The sequence below is a fragment of the Mobula hypostoma genome, chromosome 22, assembly GCF_963921235.1.
Source record: "Mobula hypostoma chromosome 22, sMobHyp1.1, whole genome shotgun sequence".
NCBI classification, from domain to species: Eukaryota; Metazoa; Chordata; class Chondrichthyes; order Myliobatiformes; family Myliobatidae; genus Mobula; species Mobula hypostoma.
The window spans coordinates 43,886,233-43,902,569 of record NC_086118.1 but is presented as its reverse complement, the minus strand read 5'-3'; the positions used below and the strand labels follow the sequence as shown (position 1 = coordinate 43,902,569).

The window sequence follows — 16,337 nt, the reverse complement described above, 5'->3', positions numbered from 1 at the left end:
GTGCTCCTTCCCCTCCCCTTACCTTTTTATTCTGGCATCTTCCCCCTTCTTTCTCAGTCCCAAAGAAGGGTCTTGATCTGAAAAGTCGATTATCTATTTATTTCTGTAGATGCTGCCTGACCTGCTGAGTTCTTTCAGCATTTTGAGCGTGTTACTAAGTACAGGAGTTGGAACGTTATGTTGCAGTTGTATAAGTCAATGGTGAGGCCACTCTTGGGGTACAGTGTGCAGTTTTGTCCACCTGTTAGAGGAAAGACTTGGTTAAGCTGGAAAAGTTCAGAAATAATTTACAAGGATATAGCCTGGAGTGGAGGGACAGAGTTATTATGTGAGGTAAACCAGCTGAATCGTTATTCCTTGGAAGGTAGGAGAATGAGGATGAGCCTTACAGAAGTGATCAAAATTGTGAGAGACATAGATAAGATGGGCAGCAACAGGCATTTCCTCAGGCTAGGGAAGTCCAAAGCTAGGGGGCTTTGACTTGGGGTGAGAGGGGAAAGATTTAAAAGGAACCTGAGGGGCAACTTCTTCACACATAGGGTGGTGAGTATATGGAATGAGATGCCAGAGGAAGTGGTTGAGAAAGATAAATGAGTATCATTTAAGAAGCATTTGGGTAGGTGCATGTATAGGAGAATCTGGGGAAATGTGGGCACTGAGGTCGTCATGGTCTTGTTAGGCCAAAGGGCCTGACTTTATGCTGTATTGCTCTATGACTTTAATAAAAGGTTATAAGACTATAATTGTCAAAGCATTGCTAGATGCTGATAGATGCAAAAATTTTGAAATAAACTTTATCATGACTCTTCAATTAATTTTCATAATATTTTATTCAAATTAAACAACTACTTTTAGAACAGGAAATTATTCTAACAAATTCTTTAAAACTCTGTTTTGGAAAATCAAAAGTTAAAATATGCTAAAGGAACATAGAACGTTTCCTACAGTTTAAAAGTGCAACAAAGAAATGAAACCTCATATATGACTGTATTTCAGTCCTGGACTGCAAGTCTGTAGGGTTTCTGAATGCTGTCCAAAACCCCTACTGTGGTCAACAACTAGTTTTCAGCCTTGCCACCAGATGGCAGACTTACTGACTAAAAGAGATGTCTAATTCAGGTTGTTGAAGGTGGGACAGAATCAATGGGTTGCCTCATGTCTCATTATTGAATGGCGGTGAGATTGGTATATATGACTGAAGCAATAGACCAGACATCCTTTACAGAAGAAATGTGAAGTAAGCATGACAAAATAATGCACTGGGGATCTTGAGAGAGAATACCTTTTTTTTGTAAAATTAGGTTTAATTTATCCAGAAAACAACAAGTAGAAGTTGATATTTTTGGCTGGCTTAAGTTAAAGCTATAATTGAATCACTTTCTTCTCTCAGTATAACACAATGAGCAAATTAAAAATTGGACCGATGCACTATTCACACAAGACAAATAGAAATTCTTTAAAACCAGAACACGAGAACATATTTGGTTCAGAAAGCTATAGTTGTTGCTTGCACCTATTGTTTGGATGATTTTTTTTCTCTTTCTCTGTGTGCTTTGGGGGTTGGTTTTTATTTATTTTATTTGGGTTCATTAGCATTCCTTGCTTTGCGAATGCCTGTAAGCAAACAAATCTCAAGGTTGTATCATTTCTGTATTCTTTGATAATAAATGTACGTTGAAACTTTGATATAAATTGCAAAGCATCACACTCGGAATGCTGAGGGAACTCTGCAGGCCAGACAGCATCTGTGGGGTAAAAAACAAACAGTCGACGTTTCAGACCAAGTCACTTTATCAGGACTGAAAAGGAAGAGGAGAATCAGACTAAGAAGATGGGGGGCGGGGAGGAAGACGTATAAAGTGGTAGGTGATAGGTGAAACCGGGAGAAGGAGAATGGGTGAATTAAAGAGCTGAGAAGTTGATTGGTGAAAGAGATAAAGGGCTGGGGAAGGTGGAAACTGATAGGAGAGGGCAAAAATAAATTGGGCTGAATTTGAAGATAACATTTCAAGCCAATATTTTCCATAGAATACTTTCCAGATGCTGGAAGTCTGGGAGAATCTCCGGGATAATCACACAGGACCCTGCCAGTTACCCCACTTTATCTCTTTATTTTCATAACTTACTCAGAGAAGTAACGTCAAGTCATAGAGAAACATAGTAAGAATGCAAACAAGTGGGTTAAGATGGCAAGTTAACAGAGTCGCAGGAAGCTGGCAAGGTGCCAGAAACAATGTGCAGAGCAGAATAGATGAAGAGATGGAGAGAAACAAACACAGAAAGTAATATTGAAAGGCCTAGGCAAAGAAACAGGGCAATGGTGGGAGATTAATGCTGCTTTCATCAATAAACTCAATGGACATAACCTTTATTGCATAATTTAAATAAAAGAAAAATCTGGAAAGCAGCATTAAACATTCTACATAGCTTCCTTTGAGGGATTATGGAAGATAATCGTCAACAGACCTACATTAAACTATCTTACACATGTAATTTATCGTCCTGAAGTTCTTTCAGGATTACAGGTGTTGGTTAAAGGCACTGTAGAAAGCCAAAATCTTCTTTCATAACATTACACACTAAAGCAGAAGAAGCTTTAAAAATTAACAATTATTTATATATGTTAAGATTCAGTCTTTCTTAAAATTCACATTGGTATTTGGAGTTAATTAGTTCATTGCTATTGGGTAATAAGTAGCAAAAGAGGAGGTAATTTATCATCACTTGTAACTTGCAAAGAAAGTTTGCTTCACAATATGGAAAAAGAGCTCATGGTAAGTTAACACCAAGATAAACAGCCACTGTTGAGATCATTATTACCATTAGATTGTTTTGCTTTCTTACTTTTCTCTATTTGACTTCAGTGAGACAAGTGCTCATTGTGGGATTTTACCAATTTTTTTGGCAAATGAAAAGTTACATTATTTCTCCAAGTGAGCAATGAGAGTGGTTGAGAATTGTTATCTGCCTGAAAATCCTTTCTTCTATCATGCAGGAAGGAAACTTGACCCAGCTCCAGACTTCTCCTCAGACAGAGGTGATCAGAGACTCAGAAGTAACATGCAACTGCCATAGAACGTGGATCAGACAAAAAGTTTGTCATTGTTGACATGTATGATATGTATGATCCACTCAGACAGCTTCCCACCCTTCTACATCTCACTCCATCAACAGAATGGTCATTTCCTTCAAGCCTTTGGCTTCCTGTTAGCAATTCTCTTTAAAATCAATCCAGTGATTCATTGTGATTCAGGCTCATGTGTGTTGTCTAAATATAGTTTATTATTCAGACACCAGTGGTATAGGACCTATTTGCAGCTGCATAATAAACTCAGTGGGAGTCGATCATCTTCAATGAGCAAAGGCCATCACTCACATGCCCACTACAGTACTCCAGCATCAGGCACCCTGCTCTGAACTGCTTTTAAGTCTAAGAAGTTAAATAGAAGTTTAAAGAGATTTAGCTTGTCATCAAAGACTCCGACAAACTTCTACACTGACCGTTTGACTGTTTGCATCACAGCCTGCTCTAGGAACACCAATGCAGAGGAATGCAAGAGGTTGTAGAGAGTGGTGGGCTTAGAATCAGAATCAGGATCGCGTTTATTATCACTGACCTATGTTATAAAATTTGTTGTTATATGTACAATGCAATGCATAAAATATATATTATGGATTACAATAAGATACACCTGGAGAGTAAAAATAGACTGGTTGATTAAAATGTAGATGTGTAGAAATTTCTTCTTATAGAGGGTAGTGAATTTCTGGAATTCTCTGATCCAGAGAGAATCAGAATTCCAGCCAGTATCGGGTTTATTATCACTGAAAAATGTAATGAAATTTATTGTTTTGTGACAGCAGTACAGTGAATTACATAAAAATTATTATTAGTTACAATAAGAAATATGAAAAAAAAACTAAGTCGTGCAAAAAGGGAGATGGTGTCGTGCTTGTGCTCATGGGTTCATGGACCGTTCAGAAATCTGATGGCAGAGGGGAAGAAGCTGTTCGAAAGATGCTGAGTGTGTGCCTTCAGGTTCCTGTACCTCGTCCCCGATGACAGTAATAAGAAGAGAGCACACCCTGGGTGACTGAAGCAGTCCTTGATGCTGGGGAGGCACGGAGCTCAGCCTGTTCCATCATGGATACAGCTCTCCCCGTTCACAAGAGGCAATATCCTAGAAAAGAAACATCCATCATGAAGGAATCCAGCACTTAGGTCCTGCCCTCTTCTCATTGCTATCATCTGGCAGGAGGAGCTGGAGACTGAGGATCCACAACTCAACAATAGCTGCTTCCCCACTACCATCAGATTCTTGAACTGACCTGGAAAACCCTAATTCTGCCTCAGCCTATAGTCCCCTCCAATTGCACAACTGCTATTAAACTTACTTTTGTTTATTCTGTTGTGTAAGTTGTGTCTGCACAACTACATATATATTAAAAGCATGCACGCAGGAGGTAGCTTTAACTGGTTATTCACATTCCAGTGAAAGAGAGAGAGAGAGAGAGAGAAAGGGAGAGAGAACAATGTGCATGTATAGACAACAGTGCATGCACAGACAGCAGATCAATACATAATGCTCAGGGGTGGGGGCTTGCTCTAAAGGAAATAGATCTATACATTACACTTCCTTCCCCTCTAGCTTAATGCAACATAAACTATATATGTACAAAACATTCAACTTCCCTTTCATAAAACCATATTCCAAATAAACATGCTTTCGCAATAACAGTCCATAATTAACTTCACAGATTTAAAGGTTCGGCCTTTTGGGTGGTAGTCTGTTTCTTTCAGGATAGCACCTCTGGACCCGTGGAGTGGCATTAGGTTTGGTAGGTGTCTTGTCTAAGACAACGTTCTCAGTTTCTGGTGTCATGTTGCTGTCAGTGACATGGTAATAACCGAGAGGTACGTCCAGTGGTGGTAATGTATCTGTCTTGCTGGATGTAGTCATTTCAGATGTGTTCTTTTAGTTGAGCATCCAATATCTGGTCCACATGACATCTCCATGTCTGATCTCCAAACCAACATCCACAGTATACATCAGTGGTCCAGTTCTTGTTGCTATCCTACCAGGTGTCCACTAGTCCTCTTGGTAATCACCCGCTAGGTCTTTCTGTCCAATTTCAAAGCTCCTTGCTGCTTCACTTGACAAATGGCTGAACTGTTTATTCTGTACTTCCCTCCATAAGTCTGTTTCAGGATGTCAATGCGAAATCTCAGATCCTTGTTCATGAACAGCAGTGCAAGTGTTTAATTTATCGTCTGCCGCATGCTGTAGAGAAATGTCCTCTTTGTCGATCACTTTAATGGGCCTTGAAGGTTTGGCTAGGTCATTCATTGCTGGGTGTGAGAAGCTGACTTGAAATATCTGATGCCATTTTTCTTCATGAGCAGTCAGAAATTTTCTGATGTGTATTGTGGTCCGTTGTCACTCAAAAAATTGTTTTGGTCAGCCATTTCTGGTGAAAATAGTCCTCAGAACAGGGGCAGTCTTTACTGAGATGGCTGACTTCATTGGTATAATGTCCAGCCACTTTGAATGAGCATCCAAAGCAATCAGAAACAAGGAGTCCATGAGTGACCCATCAAATTCAATATGTTCTTTTGGCTAGGGAGACGACGGCCACTCCCAAGGATGTAATAGTCCCTGTGGGGATGCTTTTTGAACTTTTTGGCATCCCGAACACCTTTTGGCCAAGTCTCAATCTGCTTATCTATTACTGGACCACAAATAGCTCCCTGTGAGACTCTTCATCTTGACTGTATTCAGGTATCCTTCATGAAGATTTTCCTACAGTTTGGTGCACAGTTTAGAGGTAAATCACAACACAAGATCCACACAGAAGCATTCTTTGACATACTGACAGTTCGTCTCATCTCACTGAGAACTCTGGAAACATAGAGTTGCCATGAACTGGCCATCCTGACATGGTGACTCATAGACTTTTGACAATGCTGGGTCATTCCTTGTTTTCTTTTGTATTTTGGAATTTGTTACTGGCTACTGGTCCACTAATGCTCTGTGAAACACTTCTACTGGGTCACAGTATGAAGACTTTTCTTCCTCAGTTGCCAATAGTGGAAGACGTGACAAGCCATCAGTTTGGTAACCTTGATCTCTATGTCATCAGAGTGGGTTCCTCAGAACAGTGCCCAAAGTTGTAACTGGATAGCCATTCTCATTGGAGTTCTCTTCCTGGGATTGAAAATGGACACGAGAGGCTGGTGATCTGTCACTAGCATAAACCTTTGTACACAGAGTAGTGGTGGAACTTCTTTATTCCCCATACTAGACTAAGGTCCTTGCAGTCGACCTGTCCATCTTTTATAATGTATGACAAAACCGCTCCAATGCCATAAGAGGATGCATCACACTCTGGTCTGATGGGGAGGGATGGATCATAATAGGAGAGCAGTTCATCAGATGTTAATAGTCTCTGTTTCCTTGAATGCTTTTCACATCTTTCTGTTCATTCCCGCTTTGCTCCTGTCTATAACAGTAAATTCAATAGATGCAGCACTCTAGCAATGTTTGGGAGAAACCAGTGGCAATAGTTTACAAGACCCAAGTATGACGTGAGTTGTACACACATTCCATTTTGGGTCCCTATGGCACTACTTTGATCTTCTCTTGTGACTTATGTAAGCCTTGCTTGTCAATGACATGTTCATAATATGAGATTTTTGCCTGTGTAGGTCTTTAGCATTACTGAGGTCTTCTCTAATGGTATCTTGGAAAACAGTCTGTTATAGTCAGCCCCTGGAATTATGGTCAAAGCTGACCCTGTATCCATCTCCATTTTCAATTTTACACCAGACACATCTATTGTGATCAAATTGATTTTGTGATCTGCTTCAGTTACAGTTCTAGGCATGACAGTTCACCTTTGTCAGACTCTATGTTGTCTGACTCTGTTTTACATTCTGTGACTTTATGCATTTGCTTAGTTTTGTGTGTGCTACTTTTCACACTGTTGTGCTTTTTGTCTGCCTTGCACATTCTCTCTACATGACTTTGCTTGTGACACTTTCTGCAGACTTTTTCTTTGAACCAACAGACATTTGCATCATGGGAGTATTTGCCACGTCAAAAACATCTTTGACTTTTTACACCATTCAGGGATATTTTCTGCATTTTACATTCTAACCTCATGTTCTATAGTTCTGCTGCATCTTTTGCTGCAGTGTCTAATGATACTACAATGGTCAATGCCTGTTCTAAGGTTAGGTCTCTTTCAGACAATAGCCTCTTTTAAGTGCTTTGACTATACATGCCACATGCAAGCCTATCCCTTAATTCATCAGAAAGTCTATCTCTAATGTCACAGTACTGGAAAAGTTTGTGTAGTTATGCAATGGATTCAGAAATGCTTTCATCTTTTGACTGGTTCATTTTGTAAAATCTAAATCTCTCAGCTATTACCAGTGGTTCAGGGCTCAAGTGATTTTGTAAAACTGTAACAATTTCATCGAACATCTTGCTTGCCTGCTTTCCAGGGCTATTAGGCTTTGTAAGAGACTGTATGGTCTATTAAACTAAGAAGTCAAGGGGCTTTCTTTTGCTCCTCCACATTGTTCACATTACAATACAGTTAAGACTCCTAGCCTTCATTACCGCTATCACATTCGTCAACTTTCCAGACTGAAGCCATTATCAGTTATTTTCACTTTAAATTCAACGCGTCTTTCACTGTTACTACACATTGTTCTCACACATTTATTAGTGTCTGTGGTGGTCTTGTGCTGTTTAGCTCTCACGGTTTCATCCCATAACTGTCGGTGCAGTTGGTGATCTTCTCCGACTTTCAGGTTTGTAATCGTTGCCAATATGTTTTGTCTGTGCACAACTTCATATCAATTAAATAAAAGCTGCATGCAGGAGATGGTCTTAACTGGTGTATTCAAATTTCAGAGAGAGAGAGAGAGAGAGAGAGAGAGAACTTGTGTAGACAACAGCACAAGTGCAGACAACAGATCAATAGATCCATACATTACACATGTTATATGTTATTTATGTTACTTTTTATTTAGGTAATTTAGTTTGTAGTGTGGTGTGCTGCTTGTAAACCTGTTCCTAAATACCTTGTGGTCTCCAAACTGGGAACTCTGGGCCACTGCCAATTTTGGGTGTCAGTGCCAAGAGACCCCTCAATGTAGTAATAGCAGCATTATCTAATAAGTCAATCACAAGGATAGCAAATCAGGAAATAGAAGACTTCAAGGTCAGAATTCACTCCCTGGTGGATGTTCTGAAGCTACAAAGCATTACCACTGCTTCTGAAATTCTGCTTCATAAAAGTCAACCAGGACCTGATTGCTAACATGGTCATCTTACTCGTGGACAAGATAAAATCAATGATTGAATAGATTGTCACTTTTAAGGAGCTCAAAATTCCGATGACCCCAACAGATAGCAGAATTCAGTGGTTTGCAATTTGACAGAGAAAGAGTGGGAATTCTTACTAACACACGCAAAGTGCTGGAGGAACTAGGCAGGTCAAGCAGCATCCATGGAGAGAAATGAATAGTCGATGTTTTAGGCCAAGATCCTTCATCAGAACTTGAGAGAAAAGGCAAAGAAGCCAGGATATGAAAGGAGGGGAAGGAGTACAAGCTGGAAAGTGGTAGGTGAAGGCACGTGAGGGGGAAATATGAGGCTGGGGAAGAGAGGCATGGATGAAGTTAGTAGTTGGGAGGTGATAGGTGTAGCCAGGTGAGGGGGAAAGTAAGTAAGGGCATTGGGAGTGGATGAAATGAAAAGCTGAGAGGTGATAGGTGGAAAAGGTAAAGGGCTAAAGAAGAAGGAATCTGATAGGAGAAGTAAGTTGTCTTAAAATATCAGTCAGACAGAAAATACTTAATTATTATGAAAATGTATATCAGACAGAAGTACAGGAGGGACTATTAACACTGGATGAATGACTCATTTCTAAGCTGCAAAATCTGAAGTAATTTTATATAAATGTCTGTATATAAATGATTAAACAACACAGATGGAGGTAATGTGAATTATGTGCAGAACCCTCACACCAGCAGCTCCTTATGGTTACAGAACTGGGAAAGAAAGGAACTCTGATAAGGATGAAAATAACATGATTTTTATGCTATATACCATCCTTTTTTATCTATATTATCAGGGGGCTCTTCTTTAATAATGTAATATCAAAATCAAAGCCAAGGCAAACATAAGTAAATTTATTATTAAAGTGTGGATCTGTACTACCTTGAGATTCATTTTCTTAGCGTTTACAGGAAAATAAAAAAATACAATACAAGTAATATAAAATACATATATAAAGACTGACGCACATCCAGTGAGCAAAAGAAGACAAACTGTGCAAATGAAAAATAAGTAATACTGAGAAACGCAAACACGAGGAATTCTGCAGATGCTGGAAATTCAAGCAATGCACATCAAAGTTGCTGGTGAACGCAGCAGGCCAGGCAGCATCTCTAGGAAGAGGTACAGTCGACATTTCGGGCCGAGACCCTTCGTCAGGACTAACTGAAGGAAGAGCTAGTAAGAAATTTGGAAGTGGGAGGGGGAGGGGGAGATCCAAAATGATAGGAGAAGACAGGAGGGGGAGGGATGGAGCTAAGAGCTGGACAGGTGATTGGCAAAAGGGATATGAGAGGATCATGGGACAGGAGGCCCGGGGAGAAGGAAAAGGGGGAGGGAGGGAAAACCCAGAGGATGGGCAAGGGGTATAGTCAGAGGTGTATAGTTGCAGAGAGAATAAGAAGAAAGATATTGCTCAATGTTCACAACAACCTTACAACATTTCAGCCCCCTTTATTCTATTTTTGCTCTGTTGTCAAATTTCTCTACAGAACTCAGAACTTGTAGGCTAGGCTATACACTCAACAGACATCCCTGTAACAACGCTCCACGAGGGGCATAAAAGAATGAGATAATTATTTAAAAAATAAAATAAATGTGCTGTACTGAGAAAATATACAGCTGAATTAAGGTGATTTATTTGTTCTTTTAAAAGCAGCTGTGACTAAAAGAATAATAAAACCAGCAAAGTATGTTTTCAATTATACATACATCAGGAAAGTAACACACCAACCAATCCTTATATTGGGTCAGATTGTCTTGGTTGGTCCCTTAGAATATAACCCTCTTCCTTTAGTCATTTAAAGTGGGGAAAGACTAGACAAGACTCACCATGAGCGCAGGAATCCCCACCATTGAGGACATCTTCAAATGTTGGTGCCTCAGAAAAGCAGCATCCATCATTAAGGGCCCTCACTGCTCAGGACTTGCTCTCCTCTCACTGCTACCGTTGGGCAGCAAGTACGGGAGCCTTAGGTCCCACACCACCAGGTTAAGGAACAACCATCATGGTTCCTGAACCGGTGTAGATAACTTTACTTAACTCAACACTGAAATGACTCCACAACCAAAAGAGCTACTCTCAAGGACTGTACAACTCGTGTTTTCAATATTGTTTATTTACTTTTTTAATTATTTGCACGATTTTCCTTCTTTTGCTTTCAAAATGCGGTACCTTATGAAGGCAGCATACATCATTACAGACCCGCTTCTCATTACTACCTTCAGGACGGAGGTACAGGAGCCTGAAGACATTTGCTCAGTGTTTTAGGAACAGCCGGAATCATTGGCTGTGTCAGTGTCAGACTCAGTACACACCAGGAGACAGGGTACAGAGCCCAGTGCCACTCTATGTCTTGTGCAGCTGTGCCTATGAGATACTTACAGCACACAGCCCATAGTGGATTCTGATGGGACATTAGCAATAGTTGCTGAGAAACAGCCTCATGCTCTTGCCATCTTTCCAAATGATCAGGGTCATTTTCACTTACGCAAATTAACGATTAGGAGTTTCAATTTATTAGCATTGATGAAACATTTACAGTAGTTTGAATCTCTATCCAGATGCTGACTGACCTGTGGAGCATTTCCAAAATCTTGGACTTTTATTTACTATTTATCTTTTTTTTACATCATCCACATTACACAGTCAATTTGTTTATTTGTTGTTTAATGAAAGAATGGTATAGCACAAACTGAATTAAATTTCTTTTGTAATTCAGAGCTGGGTTTGCATTCCAGTACCTTTACCATTCCTTGTAACTCTTGGAAGTGACATGGGACCTTCTTGCTACTTTGCTACATCGTAGAAATGAACCCAAAATCATGGCTGTTGAACTGCAAAACCTTTACGATATTGGCCTAAATAATTTCAATGGATTGTTTTTCATTTCATTTTCACATATAGAGTATCATCAAAAAAAACTTTCTTACATCATAGAAAAATACTTTATAGATGAGCTTGTAGTTGGTTTGAACAGTGTTTGTGCCATTTCAACTTATGGCATCCAAGCAGATCTTGTCTGTTTTATCATCCTTTTCCAAATATAGGAAAGATCTTCCACAGAAACTTCATCTTGGAACCACTGAATAAAAAAGAAAACACTAACATGAGATGCTGCAGATGCTGGAAATCCAAAGCAACACACACAAAATGCTGGAGGAGCTCAGCAGGCCAGGCAGCATCTATGGAAAAGAGTAAACCATCAATTTTTCAGGCTAAGGTTCTTGCAGCAATTTGTGTATGTTGCTTCAAAAAAAAAAATCAGTGTTTTCTGCCTTTTATTAAGGAGCAAGCACAAATGCTCCCATTAGCAAATCATATTAACAAATCATATCACTCTATGCTATCAGGGAAAATTATGGATCATTTTGGAGCTAATTTCTCACATTAATGCTGAAGGAACTCAGGATCTGTGGAGGAAAGTAAACATTTGATGTTTCCGGCTGAAAATCTTCACCAGAGTAGGTTTCAACCCAAAACATCGAATTTTCATTTCCCTTTATAGATGTTTCTTGACTTTCTGAGTTCCTCCAAAATTTTGTGTATGTTGCTCAAGATTGCCAGGTTCTTTGGTATCCATTGTGTCATGTTTTAATTTGGTGCTCAAATGGTGTAAGTTTGAAAACTGGAGTGTAACTGGAGAGGTTTCTATGAAAGAGAAGATTAAAGTGTATGATTTGTTTCATAACTAAATGTGTTCTTTCCAACCCAAAGTAATTCCAAGAAAGGTTCTCCAAAAGTGTTGACTGGGTTTGATAATTAATTGAGCTTATCCTGAAACGTGTGGGTTCATTAAGTGTCTGAGAAACTGGAAACTCTGTGAATAATTTGTTTGTTCAAACTGGACATTCCGGGAGATGTGGTCTAAATGCAAAATGAACTGTGTATATGATATGTGCTAACATATTTTACAAGAGACTCGGCAAACCCAAGCAAAAGGCTCCACTATTCATGACAAGTGATGAATATCTTTCACATGTTCATAGCCCTTTGCTGCTAACTTCATTCAAGATTTACAAGTACTACTGAATCCTTCTACCATTGGGGAGGCTTTTGTTTGTGTTAACGCTTCTTCTGTGTATTGCTAGCCTTCAGGTTGCCTGAGCCTTGTGAAGACTGAAAAAGCCCATACTGCCATCAGGAAGAAGGGTCAGGAGCCTGAGATCCCATCCTACCGGTTCAGGAACAGCTATTTGGTCTCACCCATCAGGTTCTTGAACCAGAATGGGTAATTTGACTCAGCCCTGCACTGAACTGATTCAACAACCTTGGACTCACTTTCGAGGACTCTGCAACTCATGTTCTCGATATTATTTATTTGTTTAGCTATCTATCTATATTTATATACTTATTTTTGCCTTTTTTTGTCTTTTGCGCATAGGTTGTTTGTCTTTACAGTATGCAGTCCTTCGTTGGTTCTATTGTGTTTCTTCATATTTACTGTGAATGCCTGCAAGAAAATGAATCTCAGGATTGTATGTGGTGACATATGAACTTCGAACATGTCATTCACTTGAAGTAAAATGTTGCATATGCTGGAAATCAGAATCAACAACTGCAAATGCAGGAAGTAGTCAATAGTCCAGGCAGCATCTGTACGGAGAGAAGCAAGCTTACACAAGAGATTTTGCAGATGCTAGAAGTCCTGAGTAATATGTACAAAATGCTGGAGGAACTCAGCAGATCAGGCAACATCTGAGGAAAGGAAGAAAACAGTCTATGCTTCAAGCTGAGACCCTTCATTAAGACTGAATATAAGCAAGCTTATACAGTATTTAGGTTAGCGAACCTGAGGCATAAGCTCAAGATAAGGGTCAGCCACTTATGACTGTGATGAACAGGAACTTCTTTTCACAGATCATTTGAATTTTCTTATCATTGGAAACTTTGGATGGTGAGTCATTTAATATAATCAAGGTTTTAAGATTTTATTGATTAAAGAACAACCAAGAGCTTTTGCTAATGACGGAGTTGATGCTATGATCAGATACAATCTCACTAAAAACTAAAGTAATCTTAAGGGGCTGTTCCTGATGTTCTTACCTAAGATGGTAGAATGATATTGGGGATTTGGATCAATTGATTTCAAAGGAATTCCTGGAAGGGCAGACTAATTTATTCAGAGAAAAACAAGGATGTTACCAATTGCCACATAAAGAGTCATAGATACATACAACATGGAAAGAGTCCATTCGGCCCAACTTGCCTATACTTGACCACTCATCACTCTTCCATCTTAGTCCTATCTCCCAGCACTTGGTCCATAGTCATCTAGACTTAACTGATTCAACACCCCATCTAGACATTTCTTAAATACTGTCTGCAACACAGCATTGACCACTTACTCAGGGAGTGAAGTCCAAATACTTACTACTCTCTGGGTCAAGTAAGTCCCCTCATTTCTCATCAAAAATTCTTCCCCCTTACCTTAAATCAATGTCACAGTGTACTTCAGCACAGAAATAGTCCCTTCAGCTCATCTAGTCCATGCCAAACTATTAAACATAGAAACATAGAAAATAGGTGCAGGAGTAGGCCATTCGGCCCTTTGAGCCTGCACCGCCATTTATTATGATCATGGCTGATCATCCAACTCAGGTTTTCTGCCTAATCCTATTAACCTGCACCAGGATCATAGCCCTCAATACCCATGATCTTATCCAAATTTCTCTTAAATGTTGAAATCGAACCCAAATCCATCACTTCCTCTGGCAGCTCCACAATCTCACCACCCTTTGGATGAAGATGTTCCCTCTCATGTTTCCCTTAAACATTTCACCTTTCACCCTTAACCCATCACCTCTTGTTCCAGTCTCAATATCCTCTCGTTTTATCTACTTCTGATAAAGGGAAATGTTTCCTGCCATCAGGAATAAGATGTCATGTAGGTTTCAACTTGAAATATTGACAATTCTTTTCTCCGCACTGATGCTGCTCGATCTGTTGAATTTTCCTGAAGATTGTTTGTTATCTTCTGTCTTTGTGCAAGTCATCAAATGAGACGACATGAAAATTTTTGCAGGAAAATTAGAGCAAGATGGACTTCACTACAAATGAAAGCAAAGCTATTGAATGCCTTCATGCCCATGTTAATTGAGCATTCCAGGCTGCAGGGCATTTACTTTATTCGAGTTTTGAAATTTTGTTTTAAAATATCTGTTCAGTAGCACTCATTAGTCCAACGGTAGCTTTGCTTAAGTAATTAATCAGAAATTGTGTTGTAATTTATTAAACTCAGAAGAAATCCTCATTTCAAAAAATTCACCACTGAAGTAAAAATATTTTAAAAATAAATAAAAGCTTTCACCGTGCCCACTTACGACATAATTAAACTAAATTTGATTTCCTTCAATTCTGTCGTACAATCAGAGCCTTTCAAGCATAATGGGCATTTCATTTATAGGAAATTTGCCAGATTCCCTTAAGTCTAGGATGTATTTTTGAAGGACAGCTTAGTGGTAACTTTATAACGCAAATAGCAGCAAGTTGCCCTGTGTAACTATGTGGATAACCATGGCAATACAAGCATTCAGTTTATTTTGCTAAAATAAGGAAATTACTGGTTATAAAGAAGATTGTCACTCCACAATGAAAAGTAAATGGTCCAGGAGACTTGCAGTCCAGCAACTCAATAAATTATAAGGTTACTTAAGATAAAACAAACATAATTTCAATTAAGTTGGTATACGTACATTGGCAGTTTGGGAACCGTGGGGATGGGGACCAGGAAAGGATACACCTAGATTAATGGAAAATTGGCTTTCAAACACATACTAATTCAGACAGCCTTCAGGCACAAGTGCACTAACAGAGAACCCTCCCACCTAACCATCACATCTGTAATCTCCCAGAATAAAAAGAAAATTATATTGATATTTGGCCCAATTTGTTACAAGAGCCCCTCTAATAGCTTTTGGTCTGGCAGCCTTCGAGTTTTAACTAATTTTAACACATGCATCCTGTGCCAAATTTCACTCATTGGCAACAGCCTTCAAGCGAAAGGAGAGAAGACTGGATTTTCCTACATCCCCAGGTAAGGTGGAATAATCACAGGGAATCTTTTGTGCTGTATGGTCGCAGTTAGGGATTTATCTTATCAAATGTGTGAAGGGATCAACAAAGACCTTTCAACAGAAATAGAAAATGACTTGGATGCATTACAAAGTCTGCCAGGGCTAACTGAAAGATGGGTGATCAAAGGAACTTAACATATTCAGCATGGACACTAAGAGCAGTAGAAAATCTATGCTCACAGGATTCAATATCCTGCAGCCTCTGGCAAAAGCTTTGCTGCTTAAATGACAGATTTAAACAAACTCAGAATACAGAAGCAAAGGTGAGGGTCTATATGAATATTACACTTGTAGGAAGGTGGGGATCATTCAGTCAGAACAAGTAAAAATCGTCCACTCCCAGTTTGATGGACTCTTCCTCCGCATGGATTCAGTAATGAGCTGCCAAGATGTCATCGTTCCAGCACTTCAAATTCAAACACTACACAGCCAACCCAATTCATATTCACAGCTCAATTTAAGGCAGAAATAACACTGGTGTAAATCCTTCTGTGTTTATTTGAAGGGAACCCATTATGTTAAAGACAGTTTGCTTCTGTAAGGTGTACAGCTACTTTGACAGCGTTGTTACATTTTTGTTCCCCTTGATATGATGACCTGGACACTTCCATCTCAGGCTAGAATCGCTGCAGTTCAGGGGGTGAGAACTACGATGTCATCATGTCTTTCCGTGCAGTAACCACGGTGTTGGAAAACTTTCTGTCTTTGCATTTTACAAGGCACTGAACTGCAAACTTCAAAAGCAAGGGTAATTGAAAGCTCTATTCTGGTTTTTCGCAACTTTTTTTTGGCATTCCTTGCTTGATTCTGATATCTCCTGCTGAGATTTCCTTCATGGAATTCTAGACACGTTCAAAATTGATTCGGTTCTAGCATCAGGTGAATTGTTGAATTTAAGGAAAATTGGCTGGC

The 16,337-nt window shown here is 39.4% G+C and overlaps 1 long non-coding RNA gene across 2 annotated transcripts in view; it reads right to left on the bottom strand.

Annotated features, from left to right (window-relative positions):
- Positions 1-3,699: 3,699 nt before the first annotated feature.
- The window catches only part of LOC134336537 (uncharacterized), a 34,943-nt gene continuing 22,305 nt past the window's right edge, over positions 3,700-16,337 (bottom strand). For both annotated transcript variants that reach the window (XR_010015822.1, XR_010015823.1), the window contains exons 2-3: positions 11,283-11,434; positions 3,700-4,181 (exon numbers count right to left, since the gene is read on the bottom strand). This is a non-coding gene — a long non-coding RNA (uncharacterized LOC134336537). The remainder of the gene's footprint in view (positions 4,182-11,282; positions 11,435-16,337) is intronic.